The sequence below is a fragment of the Dasypus novemcinctus genome, chromosome 27 (assembly GCF_030445035.2).
Source record: "Dasypus novemcinctus isolate mDasNov1 chromosome 27, mDasNov1.1.hap2, whole genome shotgun sequence".
Taxonomy (NCBI): domain Eukaryota; kingdom Metazoa; phylum Chordata; class Mammalia; order Cingulata; family Dasypodidae; genus Dasypus; species Dasypus novemcinctus.
Window position 1 is genome coordinate 19527729 of NC_080699.1, and position 26165 is coordinate 19553893.

The following is a 26165-nucleotide window of genomic DNA, read 5'->3' on the forward strand; positions in this document are numbered from 1 at the left end:
GTCCAGCCTGCTGGCTTGATGCTGGCCCCGGTCCCTCCGCAGGTGGCAGGTCAAGCAGCCGATGGGCCTTGTCACCTTGGCCCTGCTCATCAGGGCCAATGAGCAAATGACGGCCGCGCCCTGAAGCCGAACCTCCCGAGGCTGCCCCCTGGGTGTGTGTGCGGGCACTGGACGGACTGGACACGGGTTCCGAAGCCCCGTGCCCTTCTGGGCCAGGGCGGTGGGGAAACCAGGTCGTCTCAAAGGGATGAAAAGGGCAGACAAGACTCTTTGCTCCCTGGGCTCCCAGCTAGCTGGTGAGGCAGCCAAGCCCAGCAGTTAGCAAAACACCTGCCTCGGGCAGCAGCTCAGCCTGTTAAATAGGGTCTACCCTGAGCATTTAACGACTTTAGGACAGAAACACCCTGCAACGCACACAGAGCACTCTGTGTTGTTGTTTTCATGTAAAATTATTTTCCAGGTCTCATATTTTAATAAATGCTTCGCTCACCAATTTCCTCATTTTGTGCCTTGCCTCCATTCTTAATGCATTTGTGATCTGTCACACATGGGTGACAGTGCCAGCAGTGGGCCTAGGGCATCACCAGGAAAAGAGGAGAAGAGCGCTGAGTTTACTGCTTCTCAGTGTCTGCTACTGGGAAAACACAGCAGTTGTGGGTTTTGATAGAGGTCCCAGGGCTCAGCCTTGAGCAGGCATGAAAACTTGCTGTTGCTTCCAGACAAATGAGCCAAGTTGAAGGCATCAACTTACTTGAAATGGCATGCGTCAGTCGCGGCCTGGAAGAAGTGATTGTCCACCACAACTTGTGCTGCGTGTAAGCCAACACAAACCAGCCTGTGTGTGGCATGAGTCAGTGGTGAGTGTGATGTGGTGTGTGTGTTTGCATGTGCAACTTTGTATTGATTGAATGCTTACCACTGTGCATGGCCCTGTGCACCATATTTGCATGTTTTAAAGCAAGTCTACAAAATTCCGAATTTTGGGCTATCACAAGAATTAAAGAGGATGGTATAAGGCATATAATAGAGTCAGTATTTTTAAATGCTAGACATTATCACTGTCCACTTGGATAAACTGAATACGACTGTGGGTGAGAGGGCTTCCAGTTGTAAAATTAACATCTTAATAGTGGTTGTGCATCTCTGGCTGGAACAAGAGCTGCTGTGCGTAGCTGACTCTCAGATCAGGGTCTGTTAACACAGGAAGGGACCTTGTCCAAGCCAATCCCCTCATTTTAAAAATGAGGCATCAGAGGACAAGAGAAGTTAAATATCTCAATTAGGATGACAGAATTTGGACTCGAACCCAAGACTCCTGGCTTTCTAAGCCTCTAGAAATACCCCTATGGGTCTAGTTTGCACAGAAAGAAAGCCCAAGAATTAGCAGATCACCAAATCTCAAAGAACCCAGGAGGTGGAACCCAAGGAATCTGCTGAGTCGGGAAGCAATGTCCTGAGTTCTGACTCTGCTTTTCATCCCTTTTTGGCTTTTTTTTTTTTAAAAGATTTATTTTTATTTATTTCTCCCCACCCTCCCCCCACAGTTGTTTGCACTCGCTGTCTGCTCATCTTCTTTTTAGGAGGCACCAGTAACTGAACTTGGGACCTCCCATGTGGGAGGAAGGTGCCTAATCACTTGAGCCACATCTGCTCCCTGCTTGTTGGGTCTCTCATTGTGTTTCCTCATTGTGTCTTCTGGGTGCATCATCTTTTTGCATCAGCTCATCACACCAGCCTGTTGCATCAGCTCTCTGCCTTGCTTGTCTTCTTTAGGAGGCACTAGGAACCGAACCCGGGACCTCTCGTGTGGTAGGCAGGAGCCCAATGCTCAAACCACATATGTTTCCCCATCCCTTGGCTTTTTGGGTCCATTCTATGAGGTTCCCCGGGCGTCTGTGCCTGGGGGACAGAGGCTCCGCAGCTCTGATGAGAGGCATCAGCAAATCGACGGTCCTCCAGCCTGGCTGCTCCCTGTCCCCGCGCAGCAGCCCCCACTGAGTCAGTGGTCTGCCCCAGGCAGACGCGTGAGTGGGAGGGGAGAAGCTGCTGGCCGGGGCAACAGGGACAGGGGCAGGACAGGGGAGGAGGAGAAACCGTGGGCTACATCTGAGAAGGATGGGGCACGCAGCCTTCGAACACTTCCCCAACGTGGCTCCCTCTGCGGCTCTCTGTCTGGACCTCAGAATGTTTGGGGGTGCTGCTGTGCAGCCCTCCGCCTGGCCCCCCCTCACTCCAGCCTGGGGGGTGGGAGGGAACCCTCCCTGGCCTGTCGAAGCCGTGCTGCCCAGGAGAGGCACGTGGACACTGCTGGGCAGCGATGCTCCCGTCCCTGCCCTTTCCTCCCCGCCCCCTCCCCCCGCCAGGGGACTCCTGTGGCTGTGACATTACCATGGAGACAGGGAGGGGGCAGAGGCTGCCGAGGGCAGGTAGCTGCGCCGGGATGAAGACAAGGTGGGAGCCTGAGAGGCCGGGAGGCCCTGGAGCGCTGGGTGCTCAGGGGGCTAGGGCGGGTCCCAAGTCAAGTCCCAGACTGAGGCTCAAAGTCCCAAAGCTGGGCTGAGAACGGCTCCTTGGAAGCCCCCCACCCCTTTGCCCTGATACCGCCCGCTCCTGTCACAGAGACAGGGTTCGGTTTCCCCTCTGGGCTTATTTGATTCAGTAAGTAATTACTGAGCATCTACTATGGACCAGGTCATTCTAGACCAGATTGGAAACCCCAGGAGGGCAGGCTCCGACGGGTCCAGCCCCCCTGGGAGCCCTGCCGGCTGCTAGACAGGCCCACGGGACCAGTGTATCTGCAGGATCACGGGCTCCTCGTTTGCGGGAATGTGACTCCAGGCCCAAGGGCCCGGCCAGCCTCCCTAGTGCCACGGGACCTCCCGTGTCCTGGCAGACTGGCCAGCTGGGCCCAGGGAACGGCGGCGGAGGAGGGTGAGCCCGGCTGGCCTCTGTCAGTGAAGTGCTGGCCCTGCTCCTTCTCTGCAGGGAGGACAGCTCCCTGGCCTCCCTCTCCCACCCCGAGCAGAGCCGAACTCAGCGGGAGGAGGCAGGAGGCAGGAAGCCCTCGTCGCCCCTGCCTCCTCCCCCTCCACATCCGGGACAGCAGCAGTTCCCTTCCAGCAACACGCTTAGGCTTGGCCAGGCGCCGAACAGAGGCACAGAGGTTTTAGTATTATCACGGTTACCCAGCAGAGACTGGGGCTCCCCGGGGTGGAGCGGAGTACATGGGAAGAACACTGCTTTGTGGGAGGAGCAGCGAGACTCAGAAGACTTAGATTTTAGCCCTAACTCTGCCCCCGAGAGGCCCTGGGCAATTCACTTGGCCTAGTGGAGCCTCAGTTTTCCCACCTGTGAAATGAGAGTATTAGCCTCAGGACCCGGCACACAGAAGGCATTTAATAAATCCCGTAGAACAAATGTTGCATGAACAACTCCAGTCCCCGGGTTCCTTATGGCTAGAGCCGGTTCTTTGTATTCGTGCCCAGGGCCCGAGGCTCAGGAACCCAGGTTCCCATGGATGGTTGCCATGAGCCTCTCTTTTCTGGAACATTCAAGGGACCCCTTTCCTTCCCCTCTCTTCCTCCAAATTCCCCCTTACTAACCCACTGCTCCAGAGGGCTAGTGAATCCCCTTTTGGGTTCAACTCCAAGGTCAACTCATTGCTTTTCTTCTTGTCCTTATTTGCCTTCTAATTCAAGAGATGAAGCTTCAATTAGATAAGAAGGACAGCTGTTCCCAGAACGGGAGGGAAATGGTCCTGCTCTGGAGGAGGAGAAAAGATATCTTAGGAGACCAGGAAGCAGCCAGGTGGGAAGCCCCTGGACAGGGCTGAACAGTGCCCCCCAAAAGCCCTTCCCCCAGAGCCTCAGCATGCAGCCTTCTTAGGAAAGGGGGTCTTTGCATATGTAATTAATGAAGGGTGGAGATGAGATCCTACTGGATTGGGATAGACGCTAACTGGCGTCCTTATAAGAAAGGAGAGGACAGAGGGAGGTGTCTGGAGTAAACAGCACGTGAAGACGGAGGCAGAGATTGGAGCTAGGCTGCTACAAGCCAGGCGTGCCTGGGACCACCAGGGGCCAGGAGAGGCGAGCAAGGAAGCCCCTGCCCCAGGACCCCTGCAGGGAGGACGGCTCTGCCAAACCTGGGTTGTGGACTTCTGGCGCCCTAAATGTGAGAGATGAAGCTTCCAATGTCATAAACTGCCCTGTTGGTGCTACTCTGCTCCAGGAGCCCTGGGAAATCCCCACCCAGGTTCACAGCGTGTGGCTGTGATGGGTGCAGAGGCCTGCCCACCCTCTCCCTCTGGAGACCTCCCTGATGCCCTGGGGCTCCAGGCCTCCCCCGTGAGTTTGCAGCCATCCTGTGCTACGTGTTTTTCCTACCACATTTAGGAGCCAAGCCAAAGTGCCTAGAAAGGGAGGAAATGGGCCTCTGGGCCGGTTGCCTGGTTTTCACCCAGTTCGGGGTGGCGGTAGGGGGCTGGTATGTGAGATAGCAGCTTCTGGGCAAATCTCAGCCTGCTCTGCAAGAGGACGGTATCCATTCATTCGTGTGTGTATGCAGCATTACGACAGCCCACCGCCTGGCAGGCATGCGAGCTGTAGGGTGTGGGAACCACCCCTTCTCCCACACCGCCCCCAACTGCCCAGTCTCTAAGACCTGACTGGGGGAGAGTGTAAACTACAATGTAAACCACTATCCATGCGGTGCAGCACTGCTCCAAAATGTATTCACCAAATGCACTGAATGTGCCACGACGATGAAAGAGGTTGCTGATGTGGGAGGAGTAGGGTGAGGGGGGTGCGGGGTATATGGGGACCTCATATTTTTTGAATGTAACATTTTTAAAAAATAAAGAAGGGGAAAAAAAAGACTGATAGAGGGGTAGATTGATGTATCATTTTATGTTTGAAAAGAGTTGTTAAAAGGAAACAATAAAAGATGACCTAACATGTTGCACCTAAAGGAAAAAAAAAAAAACACCTGACTAATGACAAAGGAGTAATCACCACACTCATTCTCCCCTGAGTTCTGCAACTTCAGCACTTGTTTTTCAAGAAATCACGTCACTCTTCTGAGCCTCCGTCTGCTCTTCTTCAAACAGGGCTACCACTCCGCCTCATGGGCTTACTGTGAAGTGGACGTTCAGGAAGGGGCTTGCTCCAGGGCCTGGCACAGGCGAGCCCGCTCCTCGTGGGGCGAGCGGGTCATCACGTCCTCTCCCGCGGCTGCCCGGGAGCCACCAGCTCCAGCTCGCCAGGCCCAGGTCTGAGCTCACCCACCCGCAGACTGGTCCGCCGCCAGGCCCCCGGCCTCCAGCCCAGACCCAAGTCTTCCAGGTTCTTCCTCCCAGAACCCCCAGGCCCAGGAAGCCCTCAGGCCCTGGCAGGTCCTTCAGCGCTGCATCCTGCACGGCCATCTGCTTGCTCTCCAGTCCTGCCCACTGCCGCCCTCTCAGCCTCCTGGGGGGTCTCCCTCCGGCCTGCCCTTCCCAGTCCCTTGATCCACGCTCCACTGAGCAGCCAGAGGGCGCTTCCTAAAATGCCAATCTGAGCCCTTCTCTCCTCTATGAATGCTCATTTTTCTTTATAAAAGGTATGTTCTTATTAACACAGCATTCCAAGAGTTTTTTGCATGTCACTCGATAGACTGAGCACCAATGTGCCTACAATCTGCTTCTTTGTAAGAAAATGGGAATGTTGATGGCTCTGCAGCCCCATCCCTCACAGCTGGGAACCCCTCAAAATACATACGGACTGTGCATTTCACTTATCTGTATTTCCCAGGCGAGCGCACAGAGCCGAGGGATCAGGGTCACCAAATCAGCAATTTTGGACCCAGAAATGGGGAAAAAGGATGAGAGGGTGATTTTCCAAGCTGGCTAAGTCGGGGAAGCTTTTGGCGAGGTTACCCGAGGTCGAGTAGAGGGGCCCAGGTCATCGGGCGGGAGCAGGACGGGGCCAGCATGGGGAAGGGGCTGCTGGGAGGCTGCCCGGGCCGCTGAGCACGGTTCTCAGCTGCGCGTGACGACGTGGTAGAGCTCCCTAAGTCCTGCCCAGCTCTGCCATGCTCCAGGAACTTTCTGGCCTGCGGGGAGTTCAAGGATGAGCAGAAGGCAGGGTGTGCTCCTTTCTCAGTATTGTACGGTGTGTGTGTGTGGGGGTCATCGCCCTGATCACCCTAGTCCCCCCACATGCAGTGGGCTGGTACCTAGGCCCAGAAGCATGAAGGACTCTCTTCCTGCCTTCAAGGAATTACCACCTGATGGGGGAAACAGGCCCCATAAACACGCAGTTACAAGACAATGTGATAAAGCCTGCAGTGCGCGCTATGAAAATAGAGAGGACTGGGTACAAACCCCAGCTGGTGGAAAGTCAGGGAGAAAGTCAGGGAAGGCTCCCTGGAAGAGGGGGTGCCTGTGCTCTGCTTTAAACGCTGCATGGATGTTAGCCAGGTTAAGGACACCAACATCCCAGGCAGAGAAAACAGCAGAGTCAAAGTTTAGATACGGGTCAGTGGGGCAGAGGAACTCCTCAGGTGAGGGCACCTCTTCCTCTCCAGCTCTTCCAGGAGACCCCTCACACCCCCACCCCTGCACCTCATTGCCACCCTCATCCTCTTGTAAAAACCTGTTCTTGAGAGGTGCATGCCACCCACCCATGGCACCCTCTGCCCCTCTTTGTCACAGCCATGAACAAATTCCTGGTCGCATCCCCTTCCTCGCTGAAGACTCGGGTACCTAACTCTCTGTCTTCACTGCACCCCAAGTCCTGCCATTGATTGGGACGCGTCACCTTCCAACACCTTGGTCTCTCAGCAACTTGACCTCCACATCTCCAAGTCCTCCTCTCCACTTCCAGGACCTGTTCCATGACTACATCTGGACTTTGTCACCACCCGGGACTGCTCTTCTCTGAAATCAGAAACTCGGTTCTTCCCCTTGGTTATCACAGTTGCCTGTGTCCCAGCTCGGGCACCCCATCACTCAGGTATACCAGTCCCCTGACCTCAGACCCACATCAGTCCCCCTGAGGCCCCCACTAATGCCCACAGCCTGTCTTCACTGTCCTTTCTACGTGGTTAGGTTCCTGGCCCAGACCTCAGACACCTTACGAATATCCTTACTTCCCTTGCTTCACTGTCCTTAAATCATCCTTGGCTTCTCTCTTCCCCTCATCCTCCACATCCCATCAATCACCCAGCTCTGCTGCGTGTTAAATATCCTTCATGTCTTTCTACCTCCACTGCTCCCACCTTCGTCCAGGCGCCCAGCATCTCGTTCCTGGACAACTGCAAACTCTCCAAGTTGATCTCCCAATCTTGCTTGCTCTATGATAGATTCCCCACACAGCAGCCTCTGTGGTTTTTTAAATGCAAATCAAATCAATTAAGTTATTCCCCTGTTTAAAACCCTTTGAAGCAGCTTCTCCTCATCCTTGGGATAAAGTCCAGTTCTCTTCCCCAGACCACGAAGTTCATAATCTGGCCCTTGCCTATGCCCCTTGTGCCACCCCATACCACCCACTTCAATTCTGCTCTCCAACCAACCTAAGTTCCTTGAGTTCCTTGAATGCTCCATTCTCCAGCCTGAGGCCAGGGCAGCAGCAGGTATGGAGGAGGGGGCCCCGGGGCAGCAGCAAGTTCTGGTCCAGCTCTGCCACACTCTTGTTGTGTGATACTGGGTTCCTCCAGGGAGAACACACTATGTATCAGACCACAACCTGTCCAGTTTCCTCCTTTATAATGACCTGTTACTTCCCTCCAGAAGAGAGGAGATAAAATTTGGAACATAGATCAGAAGGGTCTTCTGGACCTTTCTATGCTTTCTAATAATTATGATGATGATAAGAAATGATAGTGAATGTTGCTTGAGAGCCTACCATCAGGTACTGGGCTAAGGGCTGTCTATGCATGATTCATTTACTTCCCACAAAACTTTCTGCAGTAAGTACCATGGCTATCTCTAATTTATGGAGAAAACGGAGTCTCAAAGTAACAGCATCAAGGCCATACATCTGGTTATTGGTAGGACAATGAGCCAAACCCCATCATTCGGGCTTCCAATTTCATGGCCTGGATCACTTTGTTATACTGAGTAGCTGGATGGGCAAGGGATGGGTGTCCAATATTTTAGAAGTGGTTCGAGAAAGATAGTAGGTTTAAACTATTACTGCTTTCAGCAGGTCTCAGGGAGAATGATGCTCACCTGTAGCTTTTAAACTAAAAGCCCAGTTCCCCAAACTGAGTCTCAACTTAAAAACACAGAAACTACCCAGAGCTCCAAAGTCAACCCCCAAACAACTGCTCGATCCAGTTTGTCTCCAGGTCCCCAGGCTGACCTGGACCAACACATCTATATGTTTCCTTGACAGCTCATCCCATTCCCCCTTCTCTGTGTGCGTGTTCAACTGAGGCAGATTGCAACTACTCAGTACGCGAACATCCATGCCCCACAACTGTGAACACCTCCAGCCAACCCCAAATGCAGTCATGGCTGAAGGTAGCCAGGCAGTGCTGGCTGAGAGGGAAAAAGGAAAGTATGAAGCAGTTTTGTTGACCTACTTGACCTGAGGAAGGTCCCTTAGACACTGCCAGATACTCCTGTTGGGCTTCAGGGGAAGCGGAGAGTGTGCCACTACGCGGAAGTAACAATTTAACTGACTGCCAAGTGCTTGGCACTCCTTTAGGTTGTAATGGAGTCGAGAGAAATATGAGACAGGGTCTCTCCTTTAAGGAGCTCACAGTCTGGTGGGGAAGGTAAGAAATAGACAATTGAGAGGCTAGCATTAAGCATGAAGATGGCAGTATAAGAAAGGAGGGCAAGCAATGCCACAGGGCAGCATTCAGGGACTTTCTAGCCCTGTGACTGTGCAAGTCTGACTTCTTCGAACCACATATGCAAATGAGGGTTATAATATCTACTTCAATAGGTTATTCTAAGGATCAACATAGACAGTGTGTGTGCAAGTGCATTACAAATAGAAGAGATTATTATTGTCTCACAGGTTTTGAAAATTAAAAGGGAATGACAAATGCATTCCATTGATGGGGGTGGGGAGAGATACTTTTTAAAAGAGCTTAAAGGTGCATACTGACTCGGGCAGGGGAATAGGATTAACTGCTGAATGGGCCAGGGTTTCATGTCGGAGTGATGAAAATGTTTGGGAATGAGGTAGAACTGGTAATGGCACAAGATCATGTACGTACAAAATGCCACTGAATTGTTCACTTTAAAATGGTTAATTTTAGGTGAAATGAATCTCAATTTTTAAAAAATGCCTGCTGCCTTTTGCCTCGCTGCGTTCCTGCAGAGCAAACGGGTTACCGTCAACTTTACCGGAGCCACCCATGAAAATTCAGCCCGGGTTCCCGCTCCTGCTGCATCTGCTCAAAGGCGCACGGTCTGATCCAGAAATGCAGCCTCAACGTGTGCCACCAATGCTTCCATCTGTATGCAAAGGGTGCAGGCTTCGTCAAGTTGGACTATGTGCTCTTCCTTGAAGGGACTGCCCAAGACATCCACCTGACTAAAGAAACATGTGATCTCTTTGTATATAAAATAAAAACTTAAAAAAACAACGCCAGTAAGAAGTATCTGCTGGCTGGCCAGTCCTCTGCCGCGCCAGCTCTGCCCTCTGATATTTGCAAAGCGCACTCTCCCCATATCCTTTAAGTCTTTTCTCAAATGTCACTTTCCTAATTGGGCCAGCTCCGACCGCCCTATTTAAAAATGTACCCTGTCCCCCTCCTCCCCCCTAGGTACCCCGGGTAACCATTACTCTCATCTATTTTTTCTTTCCCTATATCTTTATTACCTTCTCACACACTTAAGAATTAACTTTTGTATGTTTATTGTTTACCGTTTCTCTCCCTCACCCAGAATATAAACTCCAGGGGGTCAGGGGGTTTTGCTTTGGTCACTGATGTATCTGCAACTATGAAGAATGCCTAGTACATAGAAGGTGCTCAAGAACTATTTGTTGAATGAAATAACTTTCTGAAAAAGGCATGCTGAGTGGCCACCACCTCGGAAAGCATTCAGGGCAGGCTGCATGGTCTGGAAAGGTGATGGCCGAGAGGGCGCGTGGCACGTGTGTGAACATGGGTGCTTTCGGACCCCAGAGCAGCATATCCAGAGGGCCCCCCTCGGAGCTCACAAGAGGTCGTTTTGGTCTCGTAAGAGGATGTCCATCTTTATACAGTGGGTAGTCAGCAGACACTGAGTCACTGCGGAAGACAGGGTTGAATTAACTTCCCTGTGAATTATTTCAGGGTGTGTGTTAGTCATCTATTGTTTCATGACAAATTACCCCCAAACCTCACAACTTAAAACAACAAGCATTTATTCTCTCGCAGTTTCTCTGGGTTATGAATCCAGGCAGCTTCAGGGGGTGATTCTGACCCAGGGCTCCTCCAAAGTGACAGTCAAGACCTCTGCTGTGGGTGGTCATTGGAAGGCTGGACTGGGCTCCAACGTCTGCTCCCAAGATGGTAAACTCGCATGGCCATGGGCAGGAGGTCCTGGCTGCTCAACTCGTGGACCTTTCTACTGGGTTGCACGTGGGGTCCTCACGACACGGTGGCCGACCTTCCCCAAAATGAGTGATCCAAGAGAGAACAAGGTAGAAGCCATGGTGCCTTTCACGACCTATCAAAAGCCTCGCTCTGTCGTTCACTCGCCCATTGAATGTAGGAGGGGCTTATACAAGAACGTGAACACCAGGAAGCGGGGTGCGCCGAGGCCCATCTTGGAGGCTAGCTACCACACAGCACGGAACCCAGGAGGAATCCAGGATGTATGGAGGGATGATGGTTCTAAGCAGAGCCATCATTACCTCCTGCTACCACCTTCCAGCTCCCCAGAGCAGTCTGGTCATGGTACAGACTTTGTGCCATTCATCATCTGGAGTGGTCCTGGGCCTTCAGCTCTCTGCATTGCTCCAGAAAAGATGTACGTGGAAACATGGATCACTTTCGGGGCCTTGACATCCTCTGCTGGGGACCCAGGATGCTAGTTCATGCCTTTCAATATCCTTCTCTTGTTGACCCTGCCATAAATGAATGAAAAGGCTGAAGGAGCACAGGGACCAAGAAAGGAATGGCCACACAACCCAAGGAAGATGTTCTCCTATCACTAAGCAGCAAGTCTTTTTAATTGGACAGGAGCAGATGTGTCAATTAGGAAAGAGCTTTCCCCATGGAAAGATTCATAGAAAAAGAAAAATCAGAGAGGAAATAATCTCCTATGTTGGAGCGTCCCAAGGCTAGAGGCTATGATGTTTCATCCTCCTCTTTCAGGCAGGTCCACACTTGATCAAAAAAGCGGTGGCACTTGCTCCTGCCATCGATGATCTGAAAGGTGGAGAGCACATATTTCAGCTGGCTTTGGAGACCCTCTCAGCCAAGGAACTTGTCCTTGGGTGCCAGTAAGTTCTCCTTATCGTTCTTTTTAATAAAAGTGGCCTGTGCCACAGTGCACCATCCCTCGTGACAAAACCAGTCAGGAAGGAAGCTGACGGAGGACCAGGAGCCAGCAGGTAGAGGGCCATGACAGCCATCACCACCGAAGGCTGATGCCTCTTCCTGGTTGCTGGGGAAGGATGCCAGTTCAGCAGCACCTAATTCAAAGGGATGACAAGCAATTTGAACCTGTCTCACTCAAAATGAGTAAGAGCTTCTGACAGATGAGCACCCATGAATTCCGGCAGAGAGCATTAGAAAGAAGGGAAAGCTTGGATTTTGTAAAAAGTTTCAGAAATGTGCTTAATTTCGGGGAGGCAAAAGCAGATGCTGAATTAATGCGGAAGTGCTGTAACAGAAAACGCCCCCCCCTTCGAGTTTCTTAATAGTAACAAGAGTGGTCACTACAATTAACATTTATTGAGTGATTAATTTTGCCTGGGACTCTTTCAAATATCTTATATCTATTCCCTTAATTAATCACAGGAAACCAATGAGATCATATCAGCATCCTCATTTACAGATGAGAAACTCTAGGTGATGGCGGTCAATCAACTTTCTCAAGGTCACACTAAGTGTTAGAATCAGGTTTCAAATTCTGGTAGTCTAACTCCAGAGCCCACCAGCTCACCCGCCACTTGATGTTGTTTTGTAAAAGGTTTAAATAAGGAACCAAATGTGGCTCCATGTCATGTCATTGATAAAACTCACGGGGAGGTTCAACTACACAGATGAGACGTCTCCCAGCTCGTTACGAAGTGACCATCGCTATGCAGTCATTTTGGTGGAGGCTTCGGGGCTGTCAAGTCTTGGAAATTCCAATCTATTTAGTCAGCACATAAACAATTCCCTTCTCCTGTATGTGAAGAAACTGATATTCTAGCGAAGCAACCCGCTCAGGGCCACCAGCCATCTCCTGTCTCTGTCCACCTCAAGAGCGCTGACCAAACGGGTCCTTAAAGATACTCTCGACGGTTCAGCTCACCTCAAAGAGAGGTGAGAGAGAAGGCGATGGGATCCCAGGCAAGGGCGTCGATAAGCCACCCACTGCCTTCACCAGCCTCTCCTCCCCTGCCCTGCCCTCGGCTGGAAGGCTCCGACGACGCTGCTTCCTTTCTGCTCCCCTGGCTTGCTGAGGTTCATTCCCAAGGCTCTCCATCCAAAGTGGCCCACACCCAGGTCACAGAACAACCCTTCTTAGACGGCCCCCAAATTTAAGAACCCCAAGAAGCTATTTCATCCGTCTTTCTCCCTCTTCTATCTCCCCTCCCCGCTTTCCTGGTAACAAAAACAAAACTCCCCATCACTACAGTTTGTTAAAGAAAGAGCCTTCTTATCCTCACTCTCCCCCTTTTGTTTTTCTTTCTGCCACTTACATAGGTCAGAAGAAATGTTCAAAGCGGGCGAGGCTCTGTGCCCATGCAGCTTCCTCTGTAAACTGGGAATCATAAGAGCATCAATTTCAGAGAGTTGTTGGAGGATGGAAGGTTGGTGTACAATCACGTGTAAGGCACTCACCGCCGTGTCATGCACACAGCAAGCGCACAATATATGGTAGGGGCACTGGTGAGCAGGACCACTTGTCACAAGCAGCCTTTTCCAAGGAAGCCTGGGAATGAGTCACTTCCCAGATCCCAGGTTCCCACGAAGTCTAGGGCTGCTGCCCGGGGAACAGGAAGGAGGAGGACGCAGTTATACATCGTGCAACACAAATAATTCCACTGCTAATGCCTTTCCCCTGCTGGGCCGCTGAGAACCCAAACAATAACCAGGCGGGCGTGGAAGGGCAGGCACGTTCTGCAGGAACCAGATGAGGAATGCACGGCCCCGGCACTCACTGTGACTCCCAGACATCCGCAGGCAGGTGTCCTTGAGGCCAAGGTCTGCCCATGCCGATGGATGGGGCCCCCGCGGGCCAGCTGCACTAACCATCCTCTGTCTGAGAGCAACTGCCATCACTCAGGAGGCTTTGGGCAAAGCCAGGGGTCTTCCCTCCCACCCCTTCCCATCCCTGAGCCAGCCAAGAAGTCCTCTGTCTCCTCTGGGAAAAAGTGAAAATCCCTGCAGATGCCATCATTATGCCCCAAAATTGCCCAAACTGCACTAAGCCGGTGCCAGTACACAGGGCAGATGAATGCCAGCCTCTTCCGAGGGCTTCAGGGAGCCCGGGTCTTGGGTCCCACATCCTGGCACTGCCCCATCCGCTCCCATATCCCACCTTCCCCCTCCTCAGCGGCATCCAGGTCTCAGCACAGCCTCTTCTATGCAGCGGAGGGGGGAGTCCCCAGGTCCAAGCGTGTCATCCCCGGCTCCTCCCTGTGTGTCTTCGGCACAGAAACAGTCCCCATGTCTCCCAGGGAGAGAAGAGGCTATACCCTCCCGGGGGGCAGCCAAGCCACCAACAGTGTCGATTTAACCCACTGCTCAGGTGAAAGGGATAAGAAGAGGGGAGATGCACAGTCCGGAAGGAAAGAACCTCTCCTTTTTGTGGACCCAAACGGAAGCAAACTAAGTGGCTGAATCTTATAGTTTCCCTCCTCCACCTACATGCACTGACACTATAATCAAGCTATTTTCCAAGCCCATGCATTTAGATAATATGAGTCTATTGCCTAAAAAAAAAAAAAAAGGAAAGGAATCTTCAATTGCATTGTTGATGGGGGAAGGTGAGAGGCAGGGGTGTATTAACATTGAATTCCAACACTATTAGAGTAATTAAAGAGGCTGGAGATCATTAATATCGGACTCCCACCCAGAACTGGTAAATAAGCAACTTGCACACCCTTAGTGGCTTTATTTAGTATCCTGGAGAGATGAGTACTTTCAAATAATTGCAAAGTCAAATCTCAGAGTCTTCCCGAGACCACAAGTTGCCCCATTGAAGGGACAAATGGTGCTGGGATTCAGCTAAGTGACAGGCCACACAGAAGGTGAGACCCTGCAGCAAGCTGAGTCCTTCCTGCAGCCTGTGGTTTCCAAGCATTTCCTAAGTGCAGCATGCTCCCCTTCTATGCAGCACCCTGGGAGGACGGAGAGGCTTTGGTCACTAAATTCGATCCAGGTGCCCTGGAACTAGAAAGCTCACACCACTCCTCTGGGGAGAACTCTAACAACAAGAAACAGATGACCACGTTTCTAGACTAAGGGTACAGCTGACCTGTTTGGAGTCAGAGGAACCAGGATGACCTCTGAGGGACCAAATATAAGGATCCGAAGTCCCGCAAACAGCGTCCCAGGGGAAATGCAAGGGACTGGGCAGTCATTTTAAGTTTCTTTCAAGACCTCAGATCTTAGGTTGCTGTGACCTGCAGGTACACAACCTGATTCTGGGAGATATCGCAAATATGGCTTGGGGTCCTGGCATCATAAAACCTCAGTGTTGATTCTCTTCTCCCTTCCTAGCTGCTGAAACACTTGCACTGCTGGAGATTCATAAGGGAGGGAGAAAGGGGAGGTGGCAGGTCACAAAATGTGAGCCACTGGAAGGGTCAGGGGTGGCCCAAGGAGTTTTTACTATAGCCCCCACCCCACCCCCGATGTGCTATCTTCACAGCCAAAAATGCTACCCTCACCATCCAAATGCAAATTTCACTTGCAGATGAGATGGCGATAGCTCTCCCCAGGCCAGAGCCCACCTGCCTTTCCCCTGCCATTTGTTTACCCAGAGAGCAGTGACTTCAGAGCAGCCTGGCTTCAGCAGGTCAATCTCAGGAGTAGGTAATGTCCGATTCCTACGAGTTATGCACTTCCTTTTACTTCCCATGGTATAGGAGGAGGAACAGAAGGACTTCTTACATGTTTGTGGTCTCTTTCGTCATTCTCAAAATTATAATCACATGTTCTAGAAGACAGAAACAACCCGTCCTTGCAGGTGAGGGTAGAAGACTGACTAGCCCCAAGCATCATTCCTGGCCTTTTCATCCCTGCCAGCTTCCTAGTTTATGGAGCACAAGAGCCAAATCAGAACAGTCAATATGTCACTGCCAGCCAGGCACGAGCAGCTACCAGCCTTGGGGAACATGATGTGCTTCCAGGCTGAACTAATCGCTCCTTGGCATTTCAGGAGTGGTTGGGTTAGCAAACCACAGAACAAGCATCATGAAAGAGAGTAACTCACCCAGAAGAAGAGAGTAGAAAGAATACACTAGGGGGGTCCCCTGAGGGGGGCAGTTAGTAGTTACACAAATCAACCTGAAGCCATATCAGTGATTCTCACAGAGACCCAGAACTATGTTTCTGAAAGAAAAAAAGCCCAGGAGGATCTTGCAAGGAGAGGAGAGACTGGGATGCATCCTTCATTGCAGCAAAGGGATTGAGTCAAGGACTGGTCCTTCTACCGACAGTCCTACGCCTGAAGAATTTAATGTTTAACCACAAGAGGCAAGGGGGTCAATTAAAGGCCTTAATCACATTCCCTCTAGTCTAATGGGTCAGAACTTTTTTTATACATGGAAGAGCTGATTCCTTAACCTATTGTGCATACGACTCATCCAGAAATCTTGTTAAAATATAAATTCCTGGTTTGAGATTCTCATATAGGAGATCTGGGGGAAAAACAAAAATATGAATTTTTAACAAGCTTCCTAAGTGATTCAGATGCATGGGGTTTATTGAAAAAACACTTAGAGCAATGCTTCCCCAGACCTCTGCGACAAATCAGAATCCCCCTTTTCAAACACCTTTACCCCCAGTCATTGCAGGGGAAGGTGGAAGGAACTCAGAATCTTCTTCAAGAGACCAAGGCCTGGGATGCCATGGCCTCGCCTTGGCTCTAGGTCTAACCCCTCCCCAAACCTCTCCCCAGTCAGAAGCCCGAGCCCAGAGATAGCCTCAAAACACCCTGGGACAAAAGTGTCAACATTGTTGAACACCAAGCAGAGAAGTCCAAGGCTTGCTGGGATCCCGCAAACTATCTCACCGATTCTCTTGCAACTGGTCACACTCACCACCGCCTCTCTCTCTGCCTACCCTCATCAAAGAGCAGACACAGGGGGAAAGATGAGAATTATTATTTCTTTTTCAAGTAGTCCTAATGCTGCAGGATGAATCAGGAATAAGCATAAGTATTTGCATCCAGAGGGGGTTGAATCACTGAACACCTAATTCCCTGGGGAGGAGCAGTAATTAGCCTGGAAGGTTTGCAGCCTGGCCAAAATCCAGATACGGTGGGATCTGCAGAAGGACCTGGGGGGGGGGGGGGGGTGTACCAAGTGCCTTTCACCTCACCCAATCTCAGGAGCCCCCCCCCCCCCCGCACAAAAAGTAGTGGGGTGTCAGGCAGGACAAGAGTGACTCGCGCAGACAGCTTCCCTGTGGTTGAAAGCAAGGGCCTGTCCCTCCGGAGCTGCAGCGCTGACTTGTGTCCATGGCAAAGCCTGTTGTGTAGACAGATGCATACGCACCAAGAGGAACCGCTCCCAGGCTGCCCGCCGCAGACAGGGGACGCGGGACGCGCGGTCTGGCGCTTAGAGCTGCCTCCGGTCTCCGCTTACACCACCTATCAGGGCTCTTGGTCCGTTCCAGGGCCGGACAAGCACCCTCCACTACGACCCCCCCAGTCACTCCCACCCCCTGACCGAGATGGGTCTGAAACCCCAGCCTCCCTCCCCGACTGGATCGCGAACCAGAGAGAAGGGACAGAGAAGGAAAAATCAGGGCCAGGGACAGCGGACAAGGGAGGGAGCTGGGGCGTGACGCCCAAACTGGCTTCTCCCGCGTCCTTGGCTCCTGCCCTTAGAAGCTGCGAGGTCTCGGGTCACAAGAAGGACGAGTTGCCGGGAACCCTTCTTCCTCCCGGGCAATCGGAAACTGGCCGCGCGCCCGGGGGTGCCGACCTCGGGCGCCAGCGGTAAAGTGCCCGCACGCACGAGATGCTCGGGAGCCGCGGCCGGGCGAGCTCGTCGGGAGGCTGATCCGGCCGCGCCCCCCATGCCCGGGGCGAGGATTCCCGTCCTTGCGGCGCGAAGGACCCCCGAGAGCCAGCGCGGGGTGTTGGCGGCCGCCGCGTCCCGGGCATCCCCCGAAGGCGGCCCGACGGCGAGTGCGTGTTGAGCTCGGCCCCCGGCGGGGCGCCCTGGGCAGACGGCGCGGGAATGGCCGGACACACTTCGGGTCCCCCGCCCCGAGCGCCCCGGCCCCGGCGCCTGTCGTGCCGCCCGCGCTTACCTTCAAGCCATAAGGCGCCCGGGGGCAGAGACGGCGCCGGCTGCTCGAGGCTCCCGGCTCCCGCCGCATCCAGCCGTCCGGGGCCGCGGCTCTCCTGGCGGGTCCCCGGCTCCCGGGCCCGGAGCCCGGGTCCAGCGGCGCCGTTCGGAGCCCCGGCGGGCAGCCGCTCGGCCGGCCCGGGCCGCGGGGGGCAGAGGCGCGGCGGGGCGGGGCGGGGCGGCGGGCGGCGAGGGCAGGCGCGGGCGCGGCGCGGAGGCGGCGCGGGGCGCGCGGGAGGCGACGGCTCCAGCACTGCGGCCGGACAGCTCCGCCGCGCCGGGAGCGCGGGGCGCGCTGGGGAGAGGCGGGGCCGCCCCGGCCACGAGGAGCCCCGCGCCCCGCCCCTGGGCCAGGCCCCGCCCCCCGCGCGCGGGTTCGTCCGCTCCGCGCGGCGGGGCCCCGGGGGGGACAGCGACGCGCTCCACGGTCCCCCTGCTTTGCGCCGTCAGGTGGCCCAAAGGTGCCGGGGCCGGAGCTGAGCCCTCGAGGGCCCGCTCGGCCCCACCCCGCACACACGCCCTCCGTAAGGGCTACCTCGGCCAGGGGTCCTCGCTCGGCGGAACGTGTCGCCGCCTTTGGGGAGTCGGAGCCCAGGACTGGGGGAGGCGCCGGGAAGGAGGAGTAGGAGAGGCCCGGCCTTGGAATCCCTGTGGCCAGCTCCGTTGCTTTACCCTTCCCGAGGACAAGCCTGCTTGGGGTTGACCTCAGGTGGAGATTGGACAGGAGGACCCCCGGGTGGCAGCTGGCCTTTGATCCAAGGGCGGGGCGGGCGGCGGGGTGCCCAGGGCCATTGGCAACCGTCCTCGCTCCCCTTTTTTTCTTCCTTGGCGGTTGGTTGACGCCTCTTTCTCGGGCTGGGTGTCAGAGTCAGGGCGCAGAAAGAACTAAGACCAGGCCCCTGCTCTGATGCGCTGCCCACCCAGAGTGGACAGCTGGAGCGAGTCACAGCCCCTGTGCCCCAGAAGAGGGAGGCTTCTCCTAGGAGCTGGGCGCTCAAGGAGCAGTGGCAGTGCCCGAGGGGCAGAAGGCGGCCCAGCCTTCCAAGCAGAGGGGCCTGGCCCTGCAGAGCAGGGACTCATTGCAGGGTGGATGGTCACAGAGGTGGAATGTGCCCCAGTATGTCCTCCAGGGACCAACGCAGCTATGGAGACAGCTTCAAGGGGGAAGCGAGGCCCAGAGATGGGAGCCCGCCCACCTCCCACACAGACCCAGCGCTGGCGCAGCCCCCGCCCCCGGAGGTGCAGGCCAGCACTTCAGCTCCGGGAGCACGGGGGATGGCAGAGCAGCGCGAGCCTCTCCCCTGCACCCCCCTCCCCAACAGGCTTGATGACACATCAGCAATCTTAACACTTTGCTTTTATTTTTTGTGTGTGTGTGGTTGTTTGAATTGGGGGAGGTTCTTTTTCTTCCTGTTTTTTTTTTTTTTTGTCATATTTGCTTTTTTAAAAATTTTATTGGAAATCCACCTTTTCTTAAAAGATTTATTTTAATTTATTACCCCCACCCCCACACCCGGTTGTTTGAGCTCACTGTCTGCTCTGTGTCCATTTGCAATGTGCTCTCTGTGTCTGCTCTTCTTCTCTTTAGGAGGCACTGGGACCTCCCATGTGGAAGTCTCAGGCACTTGAGCCACCTCAGCTCCCTGCTTTGTTTTGTCTCTCATTGTCTTTCCTCTTTGTGTCTCCTTGTTGCACCAACTTGTGTCAGCTCCCCGTGCCTGCCCCTGGCGCCAACTCACTTTCTTGATCGTCTTCTCCAGGAGGCACCAGGAACTGAACTCGGGACCTCCCATGTGGTAGGCAGGAGCTCAGTCTCTTGAGTCACATCCACTTCCCTGCCATATTTGCTTTTAAAGTAATAGTTGCTGAGGACAGGGAGAGGGAAGAAGAGATGTGATGTGGAGGCATTTTCAGGACTTGGCGTTGTCCTAAATGATATTTCAGGGACAGATGCTGGACATTATATATCCTGCCATAACCCACTGAATGGACTGGGGGAGAGTGTGAACTACAATGTGAACTATAGTCCATGTGGTGCAGCAGTGCTCCAAGATGTATTCACAAATGCAATGAATGTGCCACAATGATGAAGGAGGTTGTTGATGTGGGAGGAGTGGGGTGGGCTGGGGTGTGGGGTATGTGAGAACCTCTTAAACCTCTTATATATATATATATATATATTTTTTTTTTAATTTCTCTTTCCTCCCCCTCCCCAACCTCCCTTCCCACCCACCCCCAACCCCCAACCCCCAGTTGTCTGCTCTCTGTGTCCATTCACTGTGTGTTCTTCTGTGTCTGCTTGCATTCTTGTCAGCAGCACTAGGAATTTGTGTCTTTTTTGTTGCATCATCTTCCTGCATCAGCTCCCTGTGTGTGGGCTGCCATTTCTGGGCAGGCTGTGCTTTTTTCGCACAGGGCAGCTCTCCTTACGGGGCGTACTCCTTGCGCGTGGGGCTCCCCTACGTGGGGGACGCCCTTGCGTGGCATGGCACTCCTTGCGCACATCAGTGCTATGCATGGGCCAGCTCACCACATGGGTCAAGAGGCCCTGGGTTTGAATCCTGGACCTCCCATATGGTAGGCAGGCACTCTATCAGTTGACCGAAATTAATGTAACATTTTTTTGTGATCTATGTATCTTCAAAAAAATACAATAAAATATAAATAAATGCTCATAAAAAATAAAATAAAATAAAAAACCTCACAGATACGGTTGAAATCCCAGCGCTCCCCTCCTTTACCTCGGGGCCATTTTTTCTAAGGTTTAATCCACTTAAGGAGGGACTCGTTACCTCCCAGCTCAGCACTTCTACATCAGCCCAGAGACAGAGCGAGCGAGCGAGCCGGCTCCCCTTGTCCTGACAGAGGACCTGGGCTGGTTTCCTGCCTCTGCCAACTACCAGTTGTGTGATCTTGGCTACATTGTTTAAGCGTTCTGAGCCTCAGTTTCCCCATCTTTAAATCCAGGCTAAAAACACCTATTTCTCTGGGCTGCCTTGAAAATTATAGAGATGCAAGTGTTAGTCGAACTGAACATGTGTGACCCCTGCCTGACCCCTGGCTGCTCCGTGGGGGTACCGGGGGAGCCATGCTCAGTCCAAGGCACTTTGGAAGCAAGATGCCCTCCAGGGAGCTGCGCCCACCAGAGGAGGCTGGCCCTGCGCTGCCTTTTTTACCCCGGGCTTGCACGGCTGAGTGGATTTCATGCTGGCTGTGAGTGAGACGGATGGATCTTTTCGTTTTCAATTAGCAAACGCCTCGCTCTTTAAACAAGCGGCACAGGGAACAGATGCGCACGGCGTGATGGATGACAGAGCATCTGCGGCCAAGCGGGCGGCTGCAAGTGGAGGCTGCCCGCGCCCCGGGCACAACCACGTGCCCAGGCCGAGGGGGCGGGGCAGGGGGCGCCTTTTCCTTAGAGCTTCCCAGAATAAAAGAAGGGGGGGGGTGGGCCTTATCCTCATGGTATGTTCCAGAGCCCCGGAGTCAGGAAGTCCTTCCTCAGTGCTGCTCAAATCTTTTTTTCTACCCTTTTCATGGGTGAAGATGGTAAGCAAATGAGGAGTAGGAGCTGAAGATAAATTTAGGGCTTGCTCCGGGTTTTCTTGACCCTTTGGAAGGAGGAAAGAAAGAATTGAACAAACGGGTACTAAGGTGGAGAATGAGGGATGGTGGGCTGTGGAGGGCTGGGCCCCCCACTGGTCTCTAATGCAGGGCCAGAGAGTCACAGGCTGTGGCCAGTTATTCCCAGGGACATGCCCTCATCCGAGGAGTCGAGACAGAAGGGGGGCGGGGGGTTAAGCAGTACTTTTTTTTTTTAATAGATAGTCCCCCTCCAGGAGGTGGAGTTTATTTATTTATTTATTTTAATTTTTAAAAATTAAAGTTAGTAGATCACAAGGAATGTTACATTAAAAAACATGAAAAAACAAGAAACATAAGAGGTTCCCATATAACCCACTCCCCACCCCCCCACCACATCATTTTTGTAAACTGTATTTTTTTGAAGATAACAGACATCACACACAAAAAATGTTACACTAAAAAATACAAGAGGTTCCTGTAGCCCCCCACCCCTCTACCCCACTCCTCCCACACCAACAACGTCCCCCATCCTTGTGGCACACTCATCGTGCTCGGTGAACACGTTTTGGGGCACTGCTGCACTACACAGATAATAGGTTACCCTGTAGTTCGCACTCTCCCCCAGTACATTCAGTGGGTTATGGCAGGATATATAAAGTCCAGCATCTGACCCTGCCATATCATTAAGGACAACTCAAAATTCCAAAAATACCCCACATCACATCTCTTCTTCCCTCTCCCTGCCCTCAGCGACTACTGTGGCCACTTTCTCCACCTCGATGCTAAAATTTCTTCTATTACTCATCACAATAGTTTTATAGCAGAATATCAATAAGTCTACTCTAGTCCATATTTTATTCCTCCAATCTGTGGATCCTGGGATGGTGATGTCCTCTCCACCTCTAGATCAAGAGGGGGCTTAGACTCCACATGGATGATGGATACAATTCCTCTGCTTACAATTGTAGGCACTCTTGATTCCCTGGTGTGGTGGTACCATCTTTACCTCCCTGTTAGCTGACCTGGATAAGTCCAACAAATCAGAGAGTAGGAGTCGCCACTCTGCTGAGGCTCAGGGCCCAGCGGGCACATGGGCAGTCCAGATTCAAGTCTCCTGAGTATGAACCTTCCCTAGCACCAACCATAGGTTCAGTAAAAGTGACAGAAGAGGCATGTGTAGAAAAGTCACATCTGAGTCCAACTCTGTCACACTCGGGTTACAAATTCCAAAATGGGGCCCTCTGACATGGCACAGAGCTCCAAATCCAGCTGCCATGACTATATACCCTGTGGATTTCCACAGCCTTCAGGAGAACCAGTACCTAAGGCTGTATCTACTTTGGCTTTTTCTGGGGTCCTGCTGAGGTGTGTGTAAACACAACCCCTCTGATGACCTCCCAACTCTTTTCGGAAGACCTTAGCCATATCAACTTATTTTTCTTTGCCATTTCCCCCTTTTATTCGAGGCCAAAGAGCAGTTTTTAACACTTGATCTAACACGTAGGCTGAGATATTCTGCTGGTCTGAGTTGACCCTTTTATTCGAGGTCTCTTTCTAGTTGCTTCTCCAGTTAGTGATGGGTAGTAATCCCTTGGCGCTAGGGAGGCTCATCCCCAGGAGTCATGTCCCACATTGGGGGGAAGGTAATGCATTTACATGCTGAGTTTGGCTTAGAGAGTGGCCACATTTGAGCAACGTGGAGTCTCTCAGGAGGTAACTCTTAGGCACCCTGCAGCACTAGACCTAGTTCATATTTCAGGCAAACAGGCTCCTAAGCAGAGTCATCAGGTCAATTATTGGACCCTCCTTCCCTGTTGATCTTTGCCGTTGCACTTAGGGGATTATTGTTGTTCCATTGGGGAATGTGATAGAACTCCCCTGGGTGGGAACTCAGCACTCCCTCAGTTGACATTTGTAACTGTACCTACTATAAAAATACCCAACATACATCCTAACATATTTATGTTCCCTATATACATGTCCTGGAGAACTCCCCCTTACCCATGTGCCCCCCATCAATAATACCCCACCAGAGTTCCTCCCCTGCCACAGCTGAACCTCTCTGTGGTCCAAAACTTCTCTAACAGTGAAGTCTAATATGTTGCCAAATTCAATTAATAGGAAATTGAAATACAGTGATGGGTTTAAAGTTTAGAAATAGAATACATAGTAATTTAGAAATACTAAAATGAAGTAAAAATAAATTGGTGCATTAATAAAATGAAAAATATTATGAAGCTTTATTTCTAACTTTTTGCCTTTCATCACTGGAATAGTTGTTGGCCTGTATGTACAGTGGCAAGGCACTTTCATTTCTTCCTCAATGTCTACATCTTTTCTTTTTTTTTTCTTCTTCTAATTTTTAATTTTGTCTTCAAAAAAGTTTTAGATCACAGTAATTCACATACACAATATAGGGGACTCCCAGATATCCAACATCAAACCCTTTTCCCCTTTCCCCAGCAATGATCTCTTTACGTGTTCATGTTATATTTACTGCAGCTGATGTACAAATTTTGAAACATAGCTATCTAACATGGTTCCATTTTGGTTTACATTATTGTTTATATTTTAGACGGTAAAAAATTCTAAATTTTTAGTTTCCTTATGTTTTACATTATAGTTTACATTTTAGCTTATAGACTTTTATACACTTTAGATGTAAGTTGACATGTCCATCACTGCACGATCTTGTGGAGCACTTCCATTGCCCCCCAGTTCCCTGCTTCCATCCATGCTATATCTCTCTCCCCTTGCCCTCAGGGCACACTGTGACACTCAATCTTCACTACTTGAGGAGCCAGATTTACAGATACTGCAACAATGCTGAGGGCTTGACATACTAGCCTGCCCTAACTAATTGGGAGCCAGCGATCTTCCGAGAGACAAATTTCCCACTCTTTGGGAACATGAGTTCTCCCCAGGATGTGGATACACCTTCACACTCATTGTATGAGTCTCCATCCAATGATATAACACACTAAGACAAAATGAACACTCACATACTCCCTAGAAGCTTGCCCCTGTACCAGATGCCCTCCCCCTTAAGTACCTTAAACACGTGATCCTTCCTTATTATATTTTCTAAAGAGTTTTCTCAACAGTATAGTTTCAACCATATACCTGACATTCTCCCATATTCAACGGTTCCCCCCCAGCCATCCCCCCAATTCCTTGGGTCATCTGACCCATCCTCCCAACCCTAGCCCCCCTCAAGCCCACATCTGAGGAGTCGAGACAGAGGGGCGCGGGGGTTAAGCAGTACTTTTGGAGATACCCAGGGCTTTGATTAAGTCCCCACTCTGCAACCTTGGAAAAGATCTGATTGTTTTTAAGCCTCAGTTTCCTCGACTGTAAAATAGGACTAGAGATCCAGACTGCAGCATTACCATGAAGCTTAGGGAGAAGCACACCTGACTGAGCTGTGTTCACTCTGTTTCCCTGTTCTCGCCCCTGACAGCACACCTCAGCTGGAGAAGCCCTGGAGAGAGGCAGCCGCCCTCCGTGTGATGCTCCTGCTAGAGATTTAACCTACTCGGCACATGAAAACCCAGCTCTACTTTCAAGCTCTGGGGATTCTTTTTCTCTCATCCTCCTCTCTCGTCATTTTGTTCTTATTCCATTGGCAAATGACTCCAGGAACTCTAGGGTAGACATCCATCTGGAGCAAAAGAAAATGAACTCTTCCTTTTGTACCTTTTTTTTCTCTCTCAAAATATAGAAAATCTTAGATAAGAGCAGAATCCTTGGTTACTGCTGTCGAGATACACCAGTTAAGCAACGGAAATAGCTAGGCTGGCAGTCCCCTGGGAGGGGTGGGGAGGGAGAGCGTTCTCTCCAAACACAGACGTCTGGGGTGCTCTGAGCAAGCCAGGAGAGCAGAGAGAGTTACCTGAGAGTTTTGACATTTGCATGTGCAATTCACCCTTAAAGAATGATCTCCTCACTGGGTACGAGGCAATTTTCTCCCCTATCAGTGTGAAATGCACATTTACAGATGTTATTTGCATCCTTCTATTTAGAACAATAGAGAATACAGGTGTCACCCACTTTTAAAAAATTCTATCCTACTCTTTAATCGGAGTGCAACTATCCATATTACAAATTTATTTAGTTCCTTGATGGAAAGAGGTCATAAAAATATACATCTTGTATTTCAGAGACACTGCAGTCACCAATATATATGAAAACAAAATAAAACATCTTGGGAATAACCAGGTACATAGGTGGGAAAGTGATTGAATTTAGAAGACAATTAACTTATATCCAGGGTCTTCAGTTGTATTGAGAGTAATCCAATCAGTACTGCCTTGGATTTCTTCAACCTCTTCTATAACTAACAAAGCACTTTTTCATCTATAATCTCATTTACCTTCTAATACCCTTTCAATGTCAATAATGCCACCAATTCGGGAGAGTGTGGGGAAGATTTTTAGGGGGTTTCCCCTTCCAAGGGATGGGAGGAGGCAGGAAACTAGGATGGTAGTTTTCAGGTCATCTGCAAATGCAAGGTCTGGCCGTTGGGTTCTGGATGGACTCGAGCAGCCCAGCTCAGGTGTGAAATTCTTCACCCAAGCTGTCTTCATCCGAGGGTGAGAAAATAAGGCGCAGAGGTGGCTTTAGTCCACAAAGCAACCAGCAGCGTTTGGGCTTCTCCATCTTAAAACCAACTCCTCTGCATGTGTTCCCCACCTCTGAGGCCTTGAGGACGATACCACCCACTGCTCCTGCCGCTGCTTCTTCCAACATAATCTGTGTATCAGCTAGGGAATAGGGATGTAAGAAACAGAAACAGCTCCGGGCAGTTTAAGCAGAAAAGCAATTCATTAAAAATACTGTAATGGCTCACAGAATCAGAGGGATGATTAGAGAGCCAGGTTGGTAAAGCAGACAGGAACAAAAGAGCTAGACACT

General features: G+C 51.6%; 1 protein-coding gene across 3 annotated transcripts in view; it reads right to left on the reverse strand.

The window, feature by feature from the left end:
* The window catches only part of DRD2 (dopamine receptor D2), a 63886-nt gene extending 46170 nt beyond the window's left edge, over positions 1-17716 (reverse strand). For all 3 annotated transcript variants that reach the window (XM_058289051.1, XM_058289050.1, XM_058289049.1), the window contains exon 1: positions 17629-17716. The gene's annotated coding sequence lies outside the window, so the exon portion shown is untranslated. The remainder of the gene's footprint in view (positions 1-17628) is intronic.
* Positions 17717-26165: the final 8449 nt, after the last annotated feature.